A 19,282-nucleotide genomic window follows, 5' to 3' on the forward strand; every position below is an offset into this window, starting at 1 on the left:
TATTTGAACAAGACATATTTTACTAAAGGTCTCGTGGATTGCGGAGTCCCACGACATCACCTCATCGATGCAGTCGATGGTTTGTTCCAGATTCAGGCTTGTTTCCGGGAAGAAACCCTGACAGAAATTCAGAAGAATGGGAGCTGTTTTCCGTTAGGACATGAATACATGAAATGCTCGTCTTGGGAACTCCTAGAAGAATGAGCTGGGACCCACTTTCCGAGTCCTGCTAGAACCAGTGACCGAGGTAAGGGCACAAACTGTCCCCCACATCATACATGCCTTTTAAAAAGTTTCATGGTTATTTTTCCAACCTAATTAAGTGACTGCAAACTACAGAAAACCTGGTAGGTACCTGTCATTAACGTACGTTATCTTTAATTTAAATTGCAGTGAGTAAAGTTACAGTGTAGTATTAGTTTCAGGTGTAAAATATAGAGCAACCCTTCCACACGTCATCCGGTGCTCATCCCAGGTGTACTTCTTAATCCCCAGCAGCTGTTTCACCCATTCCCCACCTTGCTCTGGAAGCCCTGTTTGTTTCCTAGTTGAGTCTGTTTGTCACTGTCTCCTCCCCGCCCCCCCCCCCCGCTTTGTTTTGTTTTATTTCCATGTGTTAGTGAAATCATCTGGTATTTGTCTTTGTCTGAAAGGCTTATTTCACCCAGGGTAACATTCTCTTGCTCCATCCAGCTCATGGCAAATGGCAAGATTTCATGTTTTTACAGCCTAGTAATATTACATTCCATATACCACATCTCAATTTATTCATCAGTTGATGGATGCTTGGATAGTTTCTGTAATTTGGCTGTTGTAGAAAATGCTGCTGTAAACATCATGGTGCATGTATCCCTTTGAAGATTTTGTATTCTTTGTGGAAATACCTTGTAGTGAAATTGCTGGATCGTAATGTACTTCCATTTCCAGTTTTTTGTTTTTGTTTTTTTTTTGTTAGAAATCTCCATGATGTTTTCCATACTGGCTGCACCAGTTTGCATTCTTACCCACAGTGCAAGAGGGTTATCGGGCTGCAGTTTTATTTAAAAAATTTTTTAACATTTTTTAAATGTTTATTTCTTTCCTTTGAGTACATAAAAGTGAGGGAGGGGCTCAGAGATAGGGAGAGAGAGAATCCTGGCCATGCCCTACACTGTCATGGCAGGGTCCAACATGGGATTCAAACCCACACACCGCAAGATAATGTCCTAATCCGAAATTAAGAGTTGAACAGTAAACAGCCCGAGTCACACAGGCGCCCCACCAGTTTTCGGTTTTAGTGGAGGCTTTATCTGGTTTTGGTATCAGGGTAATGATGGCCTCATAAGATGAATTTATAAGTTTTCCTTCTTTTTTATTTTTTGTAATAATTCGAGGAGAATACATATTACCTCTTTCTTAAATGGATGGTCGAATTCATCAGTTAAACCATCTGGCCCAGAACTCTTGTGTTGGGGGGAGATTTTTTTATTACTGATTTGATTTCTTTCTGTTTTCAGATTTTATGTATCTTCCTGTTTCAGTTTTGGTAGTTTGTGTGTTTATAGGAATTTGTCCATTTTTCTCAGAGTTTCCAATTTGTTGCATATAGTTGTTCATAATATTAACTTCTAACTGTATTTTTGTGGTGTGGACTGTTATTTCTCCTTTCTTATTTGTGATTTTATTTATTTGAGTCCTTTCTCTCTTCTTACTGAAGTGTCTGCCTAGAAGTTTTCATGTTGATTACTGTTTTCAAAGAACCAGCCTGGTTTCATTGATTTTGTCTAGTGTCTTTTTGGTTTGAATATCCCTTATTTCCCTGTGAATCTCTATTACTTCCTTCCTTCTGCTGTTCTTCTTCTGATATGTGACCTAGAATATGATCAATTCTGGAGAATGTCCCATGTGCGCTTGAAAAGAATATGTACTCTGCCATTTTAGTATGGAGTGTTCTAAATATATCTGTTAAACCCATCAGGTCCAGTGTGTCATTCAAAGCCATTGTTTCCTTGTTGATTTTCTGTTTACAGCTTCTGTCCATTGATGTGAGTGATGTGCTAAAGTCCTCTACTATCGTTATATTATAAAAAATGAGTTCCTTTATGGTGGTTGTTAAATATTTTATATACTTAGTGATCGCATGTTGGGTGCATCAAAATTTACAATCATTGGATCTTCTTGTTTCATTGTCCCCTTTTGTATGAGATAGCGTCCTTCTTCATCTCTTGTTATGGCTTTATTTATGTATTTATTTATTTACTTACTTATTCATTTATTTATTTATTTATTTATTTATTTTAATTTAAGTCATAGTTGACATACAGTGCATTCTCGGATTCGGGAGAAGAATTTGGTGATTCATCCCTTACATACAATACCCAGTGCTCATCACAACAAGTGCTCTCCTTAATACTCATCTGACATCTAGCCCAGCGCTGACCCATTTCCCTCCATCAACCTTCGTTTTTTTTCTCTAACATTAAGAGACTCATGTGGTTTGTTACCACTCTTCTCGTTTCCTTCCCCCTTCCCATGTTTTCATCTGTTTTGTTTCTTCAATTCCACATGAGTGAAATCCTATATTTGTCTTTCTCTGATTGACATATTTCACTTAGCATAATACTTTATAGCTCCATCCACATCATTGCAAATGGCAAGATTTCATTCTTCTTGAAGTTGAGTTATATTTCTTTGTATATACATATGTTTGTATATATGAACGTACACATATGTACATATATACATATATATATATATATATATATATGCGTATACATACACACACACACACACACACACAAACACACACACAAAAAACTTCTTTATACCTTCATCAGTTGATGGATACTTGGGCTTTCTCTGTAGTTTGGCTACTGTTGATAATGCTGCTATAAATACTGGGTTCATGAAATGTCACTATTAGGTATTTACCCAAAGTGTACCAAAATAGAGTCTCAGTTTTAAAGGTTATTTTGCCTGATATAAGTATTGCTACTGGCTTTCTTTTGACATTATTGGCATAATAAATGTTTCTTTATTCCCTCACTTTAAATCTGAAGGTGACTTAAGTCCAAATAAATCTTTGTAGACAGCATCTAGATAGGTTTTGTTTTTGTTTGTTTGTTTGTTTTGTCCATTCTGACGCCCTATCCAATGTCTTATGATTGGAGCATTTAGTCCATGTACATTTAGAGTGGTTATTAATAGGTATATATTTAGTGCCATTCTTCTAGTTGTTTTGCCATGGTTTCTTGGTGTTTTCTCTGATCCTTTCTTGTCTGTAACACTTTTAGTCCTAGATTTCCACTCAAAGAGCCCGATTTAAATATTCTTTTCTTTTGACTGGTAGTACATTTCTTTACTTCTTTTTAATATCTCTCTTTTTTTTAATTTAAGCTCAAGTTAGTTACTTTATAGTGGAATACTGTTTCAGCAGTAGAATTTAGTGATCCATCAAGTACAAAATATACCCAATACTCATCCCAAGTGCGCCCGTAATGCCCATCACCCATTTAGCCCATACCCCTATTCAATAACCCTCCTGGAACCCTGAGTTTCTTCTCTGTATTTAAGAGTCTCTTATCGTTTGACTCCCTCTCTGTTTGTATCTTATTTTTGCTTTCCTTTCACTACGTTCATCAGTTGTATTAAATTCCACAGATGAGAGAAATCATATGATGTGTGTCTTTCTCTGACATGTTTTGCTTAGCATAATCAAGTCAGGTTCCATCCATGTTGTTTCAAAGAGCAAGATTTCATTCTTTTTGATCGCCGAGTAATATTCCATTGTATGAATATACCAGATCTTCTTTATCCATTCATCTGTCAATGGTCATTTGGGCTCTTTGCATAGTTTAGCTATTGTTGATAATGTTGCTATAAACATTGCAGTGCATGTGCCACTTCGACTCAGTGTTAGTGTATCCTTTGGATAAACACGTGGTAGTGCAATTGCTGGGGCCTAGTGTAGTTCTATTTTTAGTTTTTCTGACAAATCTCCATACTATTTCCAGAGTGGCTACACCACTTTGCATTTCCACCAGCATTTCAAAAGCGTTCCCTTTCTCTGCATCCTTGCCAAATCTGTCTTTTTCGGAGATGTTAATTTTAGCCATTCTGATAGGTGTGAGGGGATATCTCATTGTGGTTTTGATTTGTATTTCAGTGATGACGAGTGAGATTGAGCATCTTTTCATGTGTGACCAATCTGAATGTCATCTTTCTTAAAGTGTCTCTTCACGTCTTTTGCCCATTTCTTCACCGGATTATTTGGTTTTTGGGTGTTGAGTGTGATGATTTTTTATAGATTTTGGATACTAATCCTTTATCTGATATGTCACCTGCAAATATCTTCTCCCATTTCATTCAGTGGCCTTTCAGTTTTGCTGATTGTGTCCTCTGCTGTGCAGATGCTTTTTATCTTGAGGTCCCAATAGTTCATTTTGGTTTTTATTGCCCTTGCTTTGGAGACATGACAAGCAAGAAGTTGTTGTGGCCAGGATCAAGGAGGTAGATTGCCTGTTTTCTCCTCTAGGATTTTGATGGTCCCTTTCTTACATTTATATCTTTCATCCATTTTGAGGTGTGTGTGTGTGTGTGTGTGTGTGTGTGTGTGTGTGTGTGTGTGTGTGTGTGGTTTAAGAACATAGTCCAGGTCCAATCTTCTCACTGTCCAGTTTTCCCAGTACCATTTGCTGAAGAGACTTTTGTTTTTCCATTGGATACTCTTTCCAGTGTTATCAAAGATTACTCGGCCATATGTTTGAGGGTCCATTTATGGGTTCCCTATTCCATTCCATTGATGTCTGTGTCCGTTTTTGTGCCCGTACCATACTGTCTTGATGATTGCGGTTTTCTAATACACCATAAAGTCCAGATTTTAATGTCTCCAGCTTTGTTTTCTTTTTCAACATGACTTTGGCGATTTGGGGTCTTTTCTGGCTCCCTACAAATTTTAGGGTTGTTTGTTCTAGTTCTGTGAGAAATGCTGTTATTTTGATAGGGATTGCATTGAATGTGTCGATTGCTTTGGGTGGTATTGACATTTTAATAATATTTGTTCTTCTCATCCATGAGCATGGAATGTTTTTCCGTTTCTTTGTGTTTCTTCCATTTCTTTCATAGATGTTGTATGGTTTGTTCCTTTATTTTTTTAACGTTTGTTTATTTTTGAGAGAGAGAAAGAGAGAGCACATGAGCAGGGGAGGGGCAGAAAGAGAAAGAGAGAGGGAGACACAGACTCTGAAGCAGGCTCCAGACTCCGAGCGGTCAGCACAGTGCCCATCACGGGACTCAGACCCACAAATGAGGGATCATGTCCTGAACCGAAGTTGGCACTTAACCGACTGAGCCACCCAGGCGCCCCTCTATTGTTTTAAGTGTACTGATCTTTTACCTCTTTGGTTATGTTTACCCCTGGGTATTTGATGGTTTTCAGTGCAGTTGTAAAGTACATCAATCCTTGATTTCTCTCTGCTGACTCATTATTGGTGTATAGAAATGCAGTCAACTTCTGTATATTGATTTTATATCCTGAGACTTTCCTGAATTCCAGTATCAGTCCTAACAGTTTTTCCATGGAGTCTTTTGGATTTCCTTGGAAAGTATCATGTCTGTGAAGAGGGAAAGTTTGACCCTCCTTGCCAATTTGGACGCCTTGTATTTCTTTTTGTTGTCTGCTTGCTGAGGTTAGGACTTCCAACAGTTTGTGGAATAACAGTGTTCATTCAATAACATGTTCATTCAAGATCCGAAAAACGCTTAATTGACATACCACATAATACAGTGCTGTATACATACGTTATTATCTTAAAATATGTAAAGTGGATGTTTCTATGAAGCGTATATCATGCATTCAGTTTTCTGTACCATGAATGCTATTATTTAAATTACACAATAGTAAGAACAACAAGACTAGGTACATGGCCATCACTAGTAACTAATACTAGAACTAGTCATATAATATTACGTGTTGAAAACATAAAACCATGATTACTAATAATATTTTCAATCGTGGTGGGCTTCTAGTTACCAGAAAAATTGGGAAGATATTATTGAGTCTCCACATACATCAGAGTGTTTTCTGACTATTGATGTCCTCTAAGTCGATACATGATCACAATCAATATCCCAAAGAGATATGGTAGTATTAACTAACTTTATATTTGTATTCAGATTGCTTCTGTTTTAACCTCTTCTGTCCCAGACTCATCCCAGCTGGCACATTACAGTCATCCTGTCTCCTTCGGCTCCACTTGGCCATGACAATTTTTAGATTTTTCCATATTTTTCATGATCTGCAAAGTTTTGAGGGTACGTTTGTAGAATGTATTTTGTAGAATGATCTTTGGTTGGGATATGTCTAACGTTTGTTCAAATGCTTAGGCTGACTACTGTGTTTTGGAGCAGAAGATCCAGAGGCATAGTTCCATCCATAATTATCACTTCACATAAAGGTTGTTTACTCTGAAGATTTGGGTCTTTTGTGCTGTACAAATTTTAGGACTGTTCTAGTTCTATGAAAAATGTTTTTGCTATTTTGATGGCGATTGCATTAATTGTGTCAGTTGCTTTGGGAAGTATAGACATTTCCATGAAATTTGTACTTCCGATCCATGAGTATGGAATATCCTTCCACTTTTTTGTGTCACCTTGTATTTCTTTCATCACTTTTTTATAATTTTCAGAGTATAGGTCCCTCACCACCTTGGATAGATTTATTCATAGATACCTTATTATTTGGTGTACAACTGTAAATGGGACTGTTTTCTTAATTTCTCTGTCTACTGATTCGTTATTGTCTAGAAATGCAACAGATTTCTGTACAATGATTTTGTATCCGGTGACATTGATGTATTCATTTACCACTTCTAGCAGTTATTGGGTGGACTCTTTGGGGTTTTCTATATATAGTGTCATGTAATCGGCAAAGTGTGAAAGATTCACTTCTTCCAGATTTGGATTAGTTTTTCTTTTCTTTTCTTCTTTTCTTTTCTTTTGTCTTTTCTTTTCCTTTTTTTCTTTTCTTTTCTTTTCTTTTACTTTAATTTACGTTGTTTTGTTTCGTTTCGTTTTGTTTAGTTTCATTTCATTTGATTTATCTGCTGGCTGTAGCTTGGACTTCCAGTGCTATGTTTATTAAAAGTGGTAAGAGTAAACATCCTTGTGTTTTCCCTGACCTTATAGGAAAAGCTCTCAGATTTTCTCCATTAAGGTTGATTATAGCTTCAGGGTTTTCATAGAAAACATTTATTGCATTGATGTATGTTCCCTGTAAACCTACTTTAGGGGGTTATAATCATGAATGGATGTTGTAGTATGTCAAATGCTTTTTCTTCATGTATTGAAATGACCGTATGGTTCTTTTCTTTTAACGTTTATTAATTTTGAGAGAGACAGAGTGTGAGCAGGCAAGGGGCAGAAAGAGAGTGGGAGACACAGAGTTCGATGGAAGCTCTTGGCTCTGAGCTTTCAGCACAGAGTCTGATGTGGGACTTGAACTCACGAATCATGGGGTCATGACCTGAGCCGATGTCAGACTGCTAAAGGATTGAGCCACCCAGGTGCCCCGATCATATGGTTCTTATCCTTTCTCCTGTTGATATATTGTATCACATTGATTTGCAAATACTGAACCACCCTTGCAGCTTGGGAATAAATCCCACTTAATTGTGGGATATATTTACAGTTGTTATATCTCCTTTTGGACTGTACACTTTACTGTTATATAACGTCCTCCTCTGTCTCTTGTTATGTACTTTGTTTTAAGTGTATTTTTTCTGATACAAGTATTGCTACTCTAATTTTTTTTTCATCCGTTCTTACACCCTATGTCTCTAGATTGGAGCATTCATTCCATTTACCTTCAAAGAAATGATTGCTATGTATGTATGTATGTATGTATGTATGTATGTATGTATTGCCATTATATTACCTGTTTTCTTGTGGTTTCTAATGATTTTCTCCGATCCTTTCTTGTCTGTCTTTCATGTTTTGCTTATTTTCTTTAGTGAAGTATTTTAATTTATTTATCTTTATTCTTAGCATATTTGTGACTGGTTTTTGATATATGGTTACTGCTGGGTTATTTACATAACCTCTTCTGCATTTAGCAGTTTGTACTAAGCTGATGGTCATTTACCTTGGAACCCATTATGTTCTTCTCCCTAGGCTTTTGGTAGATGTTATTATATTTCAAATCCATATCTCTGAGTTCCTTAACTATTTTTTACAAAAATATTCATGTTTTACTTGATTTGTGTCTTTTACCTCTATAGTGTCACTTTTGGTCTCTCCTTTCCACTCAAAGAGTCCCTCTTCATATTTCTTGCAGGACTGATTTAGTGGTACAAACACCTTTAGTTTTTGTTTGGGAAAGTCTGTGTCTCCTTCCATTCTGAATGATAGACTTGCTGGATAGAGTATTCTTGGCTGCTGATTTTTCCATTCAGCACTTTGAATATGTGATGTCACTTGCTTCTCGCTTGCCAAGTATCTGTTCAGAAATCTGGTAGCTAGCCTTATGGGTCTTCCCTTCTAAGTGAAGGTCTCTTTGTGTTGCTGCATTTAAGAGTTTTTCTTTGTTGTCACTGTAATTTGCAAGTTTGCTTACAATATGTCTGGATGTTGGCCTGATTTTGTTCATTTCGATGTGAATTCTCTAGCCTCCCGCATGGGGATGTTTGTTTCCTCCCCCAATTAGGGCATTTTTCAGCGATTGTTTCCACAAATAAATTTTCTGCCCCATTTTCTCTTTCTTCTGAGACTCCTACAATATCAATATTGTTATCTTTGCTGTAGTCACTGAGTTCCCTTAGTCTCATCTCACGTTGCAGAATTCTGTTCTCTCTCTTTGGTTCAATGTGATTAATTTCCATTACTTAGTCTTCGAGGACACTGGTTTGCTCCTCTGCTTCTTCCATCCCTTTGTTAGTTCCAGCAAGCATGTCTCTCCTTTATCGTGTCCTCAATGTCTACTGTACTATTTCTTATCTCTAGTCAGTCTCACTCTTCTACTCATTTCACAACTCTAATGAGTACCCTTATGATCATTGCTTTCAAATCTGTATCAGGTATGTTACCTACATCTCTTTGGCTTAGATCTCTGGCTGTGACTTTGACTAGGTCTTTCATTGTGGATAAACATCTCTGTGTGTCCATTTTGTCTGTCTCTCTGTCTCTATTTGTCTGTGTTAAGAAAGTCAGCTGTACCTTCTGCTCTTGAAACTAATAACGTTATGAAGAAGAGGTCCTGGAGAACTCAGCAGTGCACATCTCCGTTTATAGGACCTGGACCTTCAGGAGGCTATCGTATGGGTACTGTTCACAGCCTGCTGCTGTGTCTGGGTTACTTTTCCTGTTAGTGCAGGTGTCTGCACTGACTGCGTGCTGTTTTGGGCTGTGCTTTGTCTCAGTGGTGTTAGTGGGACCCAGGCAGGCCAGCTGTGGGGTGGTGTGTCCGCTGGATAACTTGGGCACAGGGCAGGAGTGTTAGCAAAATTTCACAGGGCTACAAGTCCTATGCCAGATTTCCCGATGTCCTTTGGTGGCTGGGGGGTGTGGCCCAGCGGTGGAAGCTAGGGGCTTGAGGATATGCACAGAGCATGTCTGTGCCTGGGGACATGTGGCTTAGTGAGACAGATGAGGGTGCCTGGATATGTACAGCTGGGTGAGGTGCAGATGTGCACAGCATGTTGTGGCAGCTATGCATGCAGCTTGTCAGACAGGGTGCCCTTGTGGTTTGAAAAATGTTTGCCCTGAGACCAGCAGTCTTGGTTTGGTGAGTCCCCTAGTGAACCCTTGGGACTGGTGCACTGCTAATGGGTTAGTTAGCAAGTGTCTGTGCAGCCTCACCCTCTTGTGGGTGCTTCTATGCTTATTCTGGGAGGCTGGGGGAGAAGAGTGGTGCCTGTGAGCTCCCTCATTGTTGGAGAAGTCCTCCAACACACTCCAGAATGAGCATGAATACATCTGTCTCCTGTTTCCTCGGCATTGTGTAAAATGCCATGTTTACATTGCCTCTCTACACATGCAGGGATATGGCTATCACTCATCCTCCTGGATCTCCCAGTGCTGGGTCAGCTGACCTCCAAACCTCCTGTATCTGAACACAAAGGCATTCAGCCCCTCTAAGTTTTAATGCCCAATGTTATGGAGATTAGTCTTCCCTGTATGACCTCCCTGGTGTGAGGGCTCACTTTTTCTGCCCCTTCTGCAGGCAGACAGCCTCCACCTTTCTGACATTCCTAACCTTTCTGATGCAGCTTCTCTCTACTTCGGTGTGGAGTTTGTTCTGCCAGTCTTTGGATCGCTCTTTGGTTCATGGACTTGGATGTGGATGTTATGCAGTTGAAAATATGGGACAGGGTGAGCTCAGGGTCCTCTTACTTTGCTATTATTAATTTTTTAAATGTCTTATTATTTTGGATTTTTGAGACATGGGAAGACAAACTCATATCACACATGCACTTCAGGATTGGAAAGGAACTTTCCCACATTTGCTTCTATTATTTTATGTTTTGAAACTCTCTTTAATGAGATATGATAACATATAACAAACCTCAAGTTAAAGGGTATACTTTGATGAGATTGAGGGTACAGGACCATGGGTACAGCACCATGAAATCATATGGTTTCTCCCTAAACCTTCCATCATGATCCCTTTGTGTCTAATGCTAATGTTGCTTTTGAAGTAAGGACTACTTTTTTTTCCATGTTTTCACATATTGCCCAGGTGTCTGAAAGCTGGCATTGGGGTATCTCCTTTTCCGATAGTCTATATTCCCATAAGTTTTGAAGTCGGTTTACCTTTGGACTTTTGCTTCTATTGTATCTCTCTGTATGTTCACATGCTCTCGTTGCAATACTTTAATGATGAGGTCTTCATCATCGCTTTAATTTTCACCAAATGGTATGAGCTGCAGTTCCACTTATGACAGAAGGCACAGGCTTCCTGTGATATGTATTCAAGAGCAAGGCAGATATCCTGAGCACTTGAGCTGAGAATGTCACCCTGTCTTTTTTCCAGCCCTCTTCCCTTCCCTGCGAGACAAGAATCTCCTTTTGTTCACACAGAAATGTGGGTGAAGTCAGTAGAAAACGTTGCCTTCTCTCCTCTTCCCTTTATATCTCAAAATCCTTGCCACTATCTTCTGCCTTTCCCTTTCTCTGACTCATTCTCTCAGACCCACTGTTCCACTCCAGCCATGATCAGGGTGTCCTCCAGCTGCTGGCCTCTGCCCTGTCCATCCCTCAGTGAGAAATCTGGAGTAGGATTATGCATTTCACAGGACTGATCAAGATATATGTGATCCTCAGAGCCCTCCTGCACAAGGTTGCTGTCGTGGAGACATGGCATCCTGGGTGAGGATCTGACGCCATGTGTGGCCCCCTCACTCATCTTCCACAGTCACTGCTGGTCCCTGATCTTTACCCACCATTAGAAATCAGCCATATGCTAGGGTCAGGTACCTGTCTATCTGACCCCAAGCACCAGGAGTCAGTGAATATTTCTAAAATAAATGAGCACAAGCACCCCATGCATCTAGATATAGGAAGTTACCATCACCCCAGAAAACTCTCTCGGGCTCCTCTGCAAAAAGGGCGATCTTGCTACTATCCTCCATCACTGCAATTTCTGCTAGTTTGTTACCTGTGTGTATAGGAACCGCACTGTGTGCATTCGATGGGGGGTGAGAGTAGGTCCTCCTAGAAGCAAACACTGAAACAGAGACAGAACAGTAAAAGTACTATTAAGGGATACTAAGAAAAACAAAGTGGAGAGCGCAGGGTGAGCAGAGAAAGCATGCGGGCAGATCTGACACATTTTTAAGATATATAATCACCATACTCTGTCACCTCACACAGTCCTCTTCAAATTTCAAAATAGTTGTCATATAAGACAGTGAGATTTACGAGATTTGGGGTTATTTCCCTATGGTCTTATGTTTTGCTACGTGCATTCCCTCTTCGGTACTTAATCTGTGGCCTCAGATGAACACTTTAGTGTGTGGATGCATCTGCAAGTCTATATGTAATGGAATATGATTGTCTTCAGATCTCAGATGTAGAACTCTGATATACACATTCTCGTAATTATCTTTTTCTTTCTTTGTCTGGTAAGGCCTGAATCTTAATAGAATAAGTGTGCCGTTGTCTTCTTTAAAGTGGCGATCCCCAATCCCTGGGCTGAGGCATTAACCGTCTTAGTTTAATGAACTTCTGTGACCATCTTTTTTTGATGATCATTTGTGTGGAGATATCTTAATTGAAACTGTGAGAAGGGTGAGTGGACATTTCCCAGACATTTTGCAGATGCATTCTGTATTCAATGTCTTCTTTTCATTATGTCCTTAGAAACAAATATTACCCCTCTTTCACAGATAACCCATCTCAGGCTCTGTGTAGGTCCCACTGAGAATTGGTGTTCTGGCTGAGATAGCAGGAACACAGGGAAACCCTCGGGATATTGTGATAGAAGTTTAAGGAGATAGATGCAATGCCGTTGTCAGGTTATGTCAGGGGTCCAGCAGGGGTGGCATCTTGGCATCCCTGAATTGTAGGTCTACCCAGGCTAAAGGCCAATGCAGGCACTCAGCTGATCTAGATCCTGTCTTCACTTTTAGTCTCGCTGAAGGATATGAACTTAGGCAGACAAGCATTTCCTTAAGACCAAGTTAAATTTCCTATATATCCAGGGCATTTTTTTCACCCATAAATATCCAGAACCTTCAGACAACGCAGGGAGACAACAACCTTTTTAGATGATCACCTGGGTGCACTTTGACAAATATGACATTTTGGAGGGGAACCCTGCATTGTGCACTGAGAGTGATCCCACATAGCAGCTCCGTGTGGAACTCATGCTCCCTGCTCAGGCTGTGGTCAGGAATGGCCTGCAACTGCATCTCACTGAACCCAGTACCCTCCCCTCTGCACTTCCTCAAACTCTGCTTACTGTCCTCTAATTTCTCAAATTTCTATTCCTGTGTGATTCAAGTTTCCCCCACTCCTTCACTGGTGCTTCCATTATGGTGACCACAAGGTCTGTGTCATATAATGCATGTGCCCCATTTCACACAGGACACCTAAGGCACCTACACTTAGTGGTGCATCTCATTCTTCACAGAACTCAAAACATTGTGTCTGTAAAATATGCACCAGTACGCCCGATACATCTGTCTTTGTGTAAAAATCCTTTCTTTTTGACAGGAGAAACCTAAAGCTGACCTCATTACGGGGAAATGATACAGTCCATTGAACATATGTCCTGAGAAACTTGAGATATGTTACAAAGTCCTCAGGCAGTTTTGCAGTTGAATTGCCAAGCCCTAACAACCATCTCTACATTTTTCCCACAAAGTGTTTCACGAAGTAGATGAATATGCTTTAGAAATCCCTAACCACTTCAGTTTATCTACCCAAATAGAGGAGGCGGGGGATGGGGGGGTGTTCATAGCCCATGACTGGTGATGAAAGACTTTCCATGGGGTTAGGGTTAGGGGTTAGGGTTAGCGGTTCGGGGTTAGGGTTAGGTTTAGGGTTAGGGTTAGATTAGATGGTTAGATTTAAAGGGTTCGGATTACGGTGAAGGTTAGGTTTAGGGTTTATGGGCTAGGGTTGGGGTGATGGTTAGGGTAGGGCTTAGGTGTTAGTGTTAGTGTCAGCATTAGCTTCAGGGTTAGGTTCACGGTCAGGGTAGTGTCAGGGTCAGGGGATAGGGGTTAGGATTTAGGTTTTATTGTTTAGAGTTTAGGTTTTAGGTTTTGGGGTAGGTTTTAGGTTTTCGTGGTTACGTGTTAGTGGTTAGGTTTTAGGGTTATGGTCAGGGTCAGTGTTTGGTTTAGGGTTAGTGTTTAGGATTTATGGTTTACGGTTTAGGGTTAGAGTTTAGTGTTCAGGTCTAGGGTTTAAGTTTATGGTTACAGTTAGGATTTGGATTAGGATTTGGGGTTTAGGGTTCAGCGTTTCGGTGTAGGGTTTAGGGTTAGTATCATTGTTGCGGTTCGGGTTAGGGTAGGTCAGTGCCATGGTTTGTGTTAGGGATAGGATTTAGGGCTATGATTCAGGTTAGGGTTTGTGTTTGGGTTAGGGTTAGGAATAGTAGTTAGGATTAGGTCCTAGCACATTGCAGGGACTGATCCAACAGCGTTGCAGTTGTCTCCCCAAAGGGCTGAGTAGAGGTTCCAAGGTCAGTTTCCTGTCAGGATTAGTCTTTTGGTTCCAATCCAGACAACTGTATGGGAGAATGTTCTAGCAGGCCTCAGGAATATTCTCGGGCAGCTGCAGCCAGCTTTTGGAAACGACATGGTGATGTTCCAGGTTCTAAGCCAAGTGATCCTGCACCACTCCTGTACCTAGGGCGTGGTTTTGTCATACTTTGTTATTGGGTCTGCATGGGTAGAGAGCCTTAACTAGGGTTATGGTTTGTTACACGGATGCCGCCAGGGTGTAAGCGACTCTAGTTTCGTGATCTCCCTCTAGGGCTGAATTGCGGACCCATGCGACGTTGTTTCTCAACTGTAGGGTTAGGGTTGAGATAGTGTTAGGATTCGGTTGAGGGTTCTGTTAGGTTTAGGCATAGGTTTAGGGTTATGTTCCAGGAGATCTAGTCGCTGAAACCAGAGCAGTGCAGTTGTTTCCCTGAAAGTCTAATTTGAAGGAACAATGGAGGGTGCCGATTAGGATTAGTCTTTGAGTTCCAAGGCTAGACAACTGTATGGGCCACCAGTCAGGTAGGCCTCTGGAAATCTCTCTGGAGCTCCAACCGGTCCTTCAAAAGGACATAGTATATTACGTGTCCTATGCGGAGTGATGCTGCACCACTTGTGTTCCCCAGGCATGTGGTGTTGTCATACGTTGTTATTGGGTCTAATAGTGAGAGAGCCTTATCTAGGGTTAGGGTTCGGTCCAGTGACGTTTCCAGCTCCAAGTGAAACCAGTCTTGTCATCTCCTTCGAAGTCTGAAGTGAGGGCCAATATGACGATGCGGAGCAATTGTAGGGTTTGGGTTCGAGCTAGGTTTGGTTTCAGTTGAGGTTTCTGATTAGGGTTAGAAGTAGGGTTCGGGGTTTGTTCCCAGGAGGTTCAAGGCGCTAAACACATAGCAGTGCACTTGTCTCCCTGAAGGGCTGAGTTGAGGGCACAAGGGTCAGGATTTGTCTTTGGGTTCCAAGGCCAGACAATTCTATGGGCCACTGGTCGGTTAGGCCTCAGGAATACTTTCGAGCACCTGAATCCCAGCCTTGGAAATGACATGGTGATGTTCCAGGTTCTATGTGGAGTGATCCTGCACCTCTTCTGGACCCCAGGCGCGTGGTGTTGTCAGATTTTGGTATTCGGTCCCCATGGGAAGAGAGCCTTAGCTAGGGTTAGGGTTTGGTCCAGGGACGTCACCAGAGCTGAAGCAACTCCCGTCTCGTGATCTTCCTCGAGGGCTGAACTGAGGGCCTAGGTGATGGTACGGGTCAAGTGTACGGTTAGGGTTCGAGACTAGGTTAGGTTTTGGTTGGCGGTTCTGGTTGGGGTTAGGGTTATGGTTAGGTCCCAAGAGGCTCCAGGCACTGAACCTACAGCAGTGTGGTTGTCTACCCAATGGGCTGAGTTGAGGGCTCAAGGGAGGGTGCTGGTCAGGATTAGTCTTTGGGTTCTTATTCCAGATATCTCTATGGGCCACTTGTTGGGTAGGCGTCAGGATTCCTCTCAGATAGCTGCAGCCGGGTTTTGGAAACGACATGGTGATGATCCAGAGTATATGTTGAGTGATCCTGCACCATTTCTGCACCCCAGGCGCTTGGGGTTGTCAGACTTTGGTATGAGGTCCCCACTGGGAAAGAATCTTAGCTTGTGATAGGTTTCGGTCTAGGGACGTCGCCAGGGCCAAAGCCACTCCAGTCTTGTGATCTCCCTCGAGGGCTGAAGTGAGAGCCCATGTGACGGTGTGCTCAATGTAGGGTTAGTTTTCAAGTTAGGGTTAGGTTTTGCTTGAGAGTTCTGGTTAGCATTAGGTCCCAACAGGCTCCAGGCGCTGAAGCCACAGCAGTGCAATTGACTCCCTGAAGGGCTGAATTGAGTGCACAAGGGAGGGTGCCCTCAGGATGAGTCTTTGGATTCCAAGGCCAGACAACACTGTGGGCCAGTGTTCGGGTAGGCCTCAGGAATACTCTTGGACAGCTGCCACCGGGCCTTGGAAATGACATGGTGATGTTCCAGATTCTATGCTGAGTGATCCTGCACTGCTTTTGGACCATAGGCGTGTGGTGTTGTCACTTTGGTATTGGGTCCTTATGGGGAGAGAGCCTTAACTAGTGTTAAGGTTCGGTCCAGAGACAACACCAGGGCCAAAGCGACTCCAGTCTCGTGATCTCCCTCAATGGCTGAATTGAGGGTCCATGCAACGGTGTGAGTCATGGGTTTGGGTTCGAGATACCGTTAGGTTTCTGTTAAGGGTTCTGGTTAGGGTTAGGGTTAGGTCCCAGGATTCTCCCTACACTGAACCCACAGCAGAGCAGTTGTTTCCCTGAAAGGTTGAGTTGAGGGCACAAGGGAGGGTGCCGCTCAGGATTAGTCTTTGGGTCCCAGACCATACAATTCTATGGACCACTCATCAGTTAGGACTCAGGAATTCTCTTGTGCACCTGTACTCAGGCCTTGGAAATGACTCGGTGATGTTCCAGTTTCTATGCCGAATGATCCTACATAGCTTCTGGCCCCCAAGCACATGCTGTTGCGAGACGTTGGTGGGTCCCCATGGGGAGAGAGCCCTAGCTAGGGTTAGGGTTCGGTCCAGGGATGTCCCCAGATGCAAAGCGACTCAAGTCACGTGATCTCCCTCGAGGGCTGAAGTGAGGGCCCATGTGACGGTGCGGGTCAAGTGTAGCATTAGGTTTCGGTTGAGGGTTCTGGTTAGGAATAGTGTTAGGTCCCAGGAAGCTCCTGGCACTCAGTCCACAGCAGTGCAGTTGTCTCCACGAAGGGCTGGGTTGAGGGCACATGGGAGGATGCTGGTCATTTTTAGTATTTCCGTTCCAATTCCAGACAACTGTATGGACCATTGGTCGTGTAGGCCTCAGCAATCCTTTCGGAAAGCTGCAGCCGGGCCTGAGAAAAAACATGCTGAGGTTCCAGGTTCTATCCAGAATGATCCTGCACTGCTTCTGGACCCCAGGAGTGTGGTGTTGTCAGACTTTGGTTTTGGGTGCCCATGGGTAAGAGCCTTAGCTAGGGTGTGGTTCCATCCAGGGTTGTCGCCAGGCTGAAACAACACCACTGTTGTGAATTCAATGGAGGGCTAATGTGTGGCTGTGAGTCTGCTGCAGAGTTAGTGTGCTAGATACAGTTAGGTTTAGGGTGAGGGTTATGTTTCGGTTCACCGTTAGGGTTAGGTCCCAGGTGAGTGAAGGCAGTGACTCTGCAGCAAAGCAGTTGTCTTCCTGAAGGCCTGAGTGCAGTACAGAAGGGAGGGTTTTCGTTAGCATTAATCTTTGGGTTCCAAAGCCAGGCATACATATGGCCCACCCTTCGGTTAGGCCTCAGGATTCTTCTCGTGCAGCTGCTGTCGTGCTTTGCATATGACATGGTGATGTTCCACGTTTCATGCCTAGTATTTATGCACCGATTCTCGATCCCATGTATGTGCTGATGTCAGACTTTGTAAATGAGTCCCCATGGGGATAGACACTTAGCTAGGGTCAGGGTTCAGTATAGGGAAGTCGCCAAGTCTGAAGTGACACCAGTGTTTTGAATTCCATGGAGGGCTGAAGTGAGGGCACATACGCGGCTGTGAATCTGGTTTAGAGTTAGTGTGCTAGATAGGGTTAGGTGTAGGGTGAAGGTTGTGTTTAGGGTTATGATTAGGGTTAGGGTTAGGTCTCAGGAGGCTCTAGGCACTGAACCCACAACAGTGGTGTTGTCTCCACGAAGGGGTGAGTGGTGTCCCCAAGGGAGGGTGTCAGTCAGGACTAGTCTTTGGGTTCCAAGGCCAGACAAATGTAAGGGTCACCCTTCAGGTAGGCCTCAGGATTCGTCTCGTGCAGCTGCAGTCACGCTTGAAATGAAATAGTGATGTTCCACATTCCATGTCGAGTATTTGTGTACAGATTCTCGAAACCGTGTGCATACTGTTGTCAGACTTGGAATTGGGTTCTGACGGGGAGAGAGCCTTACCTAGGGTTTGTGTTAGGTCCAGGGAAGTCAGCAGGAGTGAATCGACTCCAGTTTCGTGATCTTCCTCGAGGACTGAATTGAGGGCCCATGCGACAGTTCGGGTCAAGTGTAGGATTTGGGTTAATATTAGGGTTAGGTGTAGGGTGAAGGTTATGGTTAGGGTTACGTTAGGGCTAGGGTTAGGTCCCAGGAATGTCTAGGCACTGACCCCACCTCAGAGCAGTTGTCTCCCCGATGGGCTGAGTGGAGTACACAAAGGAAGGTGTCAGTCAGGATTAGTCTTTGGTTTCCAATGCCAAACAAATATTGGGCAAGCTTCATATAGGCCTCAGGAATCCTCTCGTTCAGCTGCAGTTCCGCCTTGAAAATGACATAGTGATGTTCCATGTTCCATGTTCCATGTCAAGTATTTCTGCACTGATACTCGAACCTATGTGCGTGCTCTTGTCAGACTTTGGAATTGGGCCCCATGGGGACAGAGCCTCAGTTAGGGTTAGGTTTCGGTCCAGGGGCGTCACCATGGCAGAAGCCATAGCAGTGTTGTGAATTCCATGGGGGGCTGAAGTGAGGGTACGTGCGTGGCTATGGGTCTGGTGTAGCTTATTGAGGTTGATCGGGTTAGGTGTAGGGTAAGGATTATGTTTAGGATTAGGGTTAGTTTTAGGTCTCAGAAGACACCAGACACTGATCCCATAGCAGAGCTGGTGTTAACCCGAGGGGCTGAGTGGAGTACACAAGGGAGGGTGCCGGTCAGGATTAGCCTTTGTTTTCCAAAGCCAGAGAAATGTATGTGTCACCCTTCGTGTAGGACTCAGGAAGCTTCTCGTGCAGCTGCAGTCGCGCTTTGGAAATGACATGGTGATGTTCCACGTTCCATGCCAAGTATTTCTGCACTGATTCTCGAGCCCATTTGTGTACTGTTGTCAGACTTTGGAATTGGGTCCCCGAGCCTTAGCTAGCATTAGGGTTTGGTCCAGGGAAGTTGCCAGTCCTGAAGCAACTCCATTTTCGTGATCTCCCTCGAGGGCTGAATTGAGGCACATGCGAGGGTGTGGTTCAATGTAGGGTAGGGTTAGATATAGGGGTAGGTGTAGGGTGAGGGTAATTGTTAGGGGTACAGTTAGGGTTATGGTTTGGAAAT

At 42.8% G+C, this 19,282-nt stretch overlaps 1 long non-coding RNA gene across 2 annotated transcripts in view; it reads left to right on the forward strand.

Moving 5' to 3' along the window:
- LOC128776465 (uncharacterized) overlaps positions 1-19,282 on the forward strand; it is a 26,679-nt gene continuing 7,397 nt past the window's right edge. For both annotated transcript variants that reach the window (XR_008421497.1, XR_008421498.1), the window contains exon 1: positions 1-247. This is a non-coding gene — a long non-coding RNA (uncharacterized LOC128776465). The remainder of the gene's footprint in view (positions 248-19,282) is intronic.

Source organism: Panthera pardus, unplaced genomic scaffold (genome assembly GCF_024362965.1).
Source record: "Panthera pardus isolate Hobbes unplaced genomic scaffold, ASM2436296v1 HiC_scaffold_13, whole genome shotgun sequence".
NCBI classification, from domain to species: domain Eukaryota; kingdom Metazoa; phylum Chordata; class Mammalia; order Carnivora; family Felidae; genus Panthera; species Panthera pardus.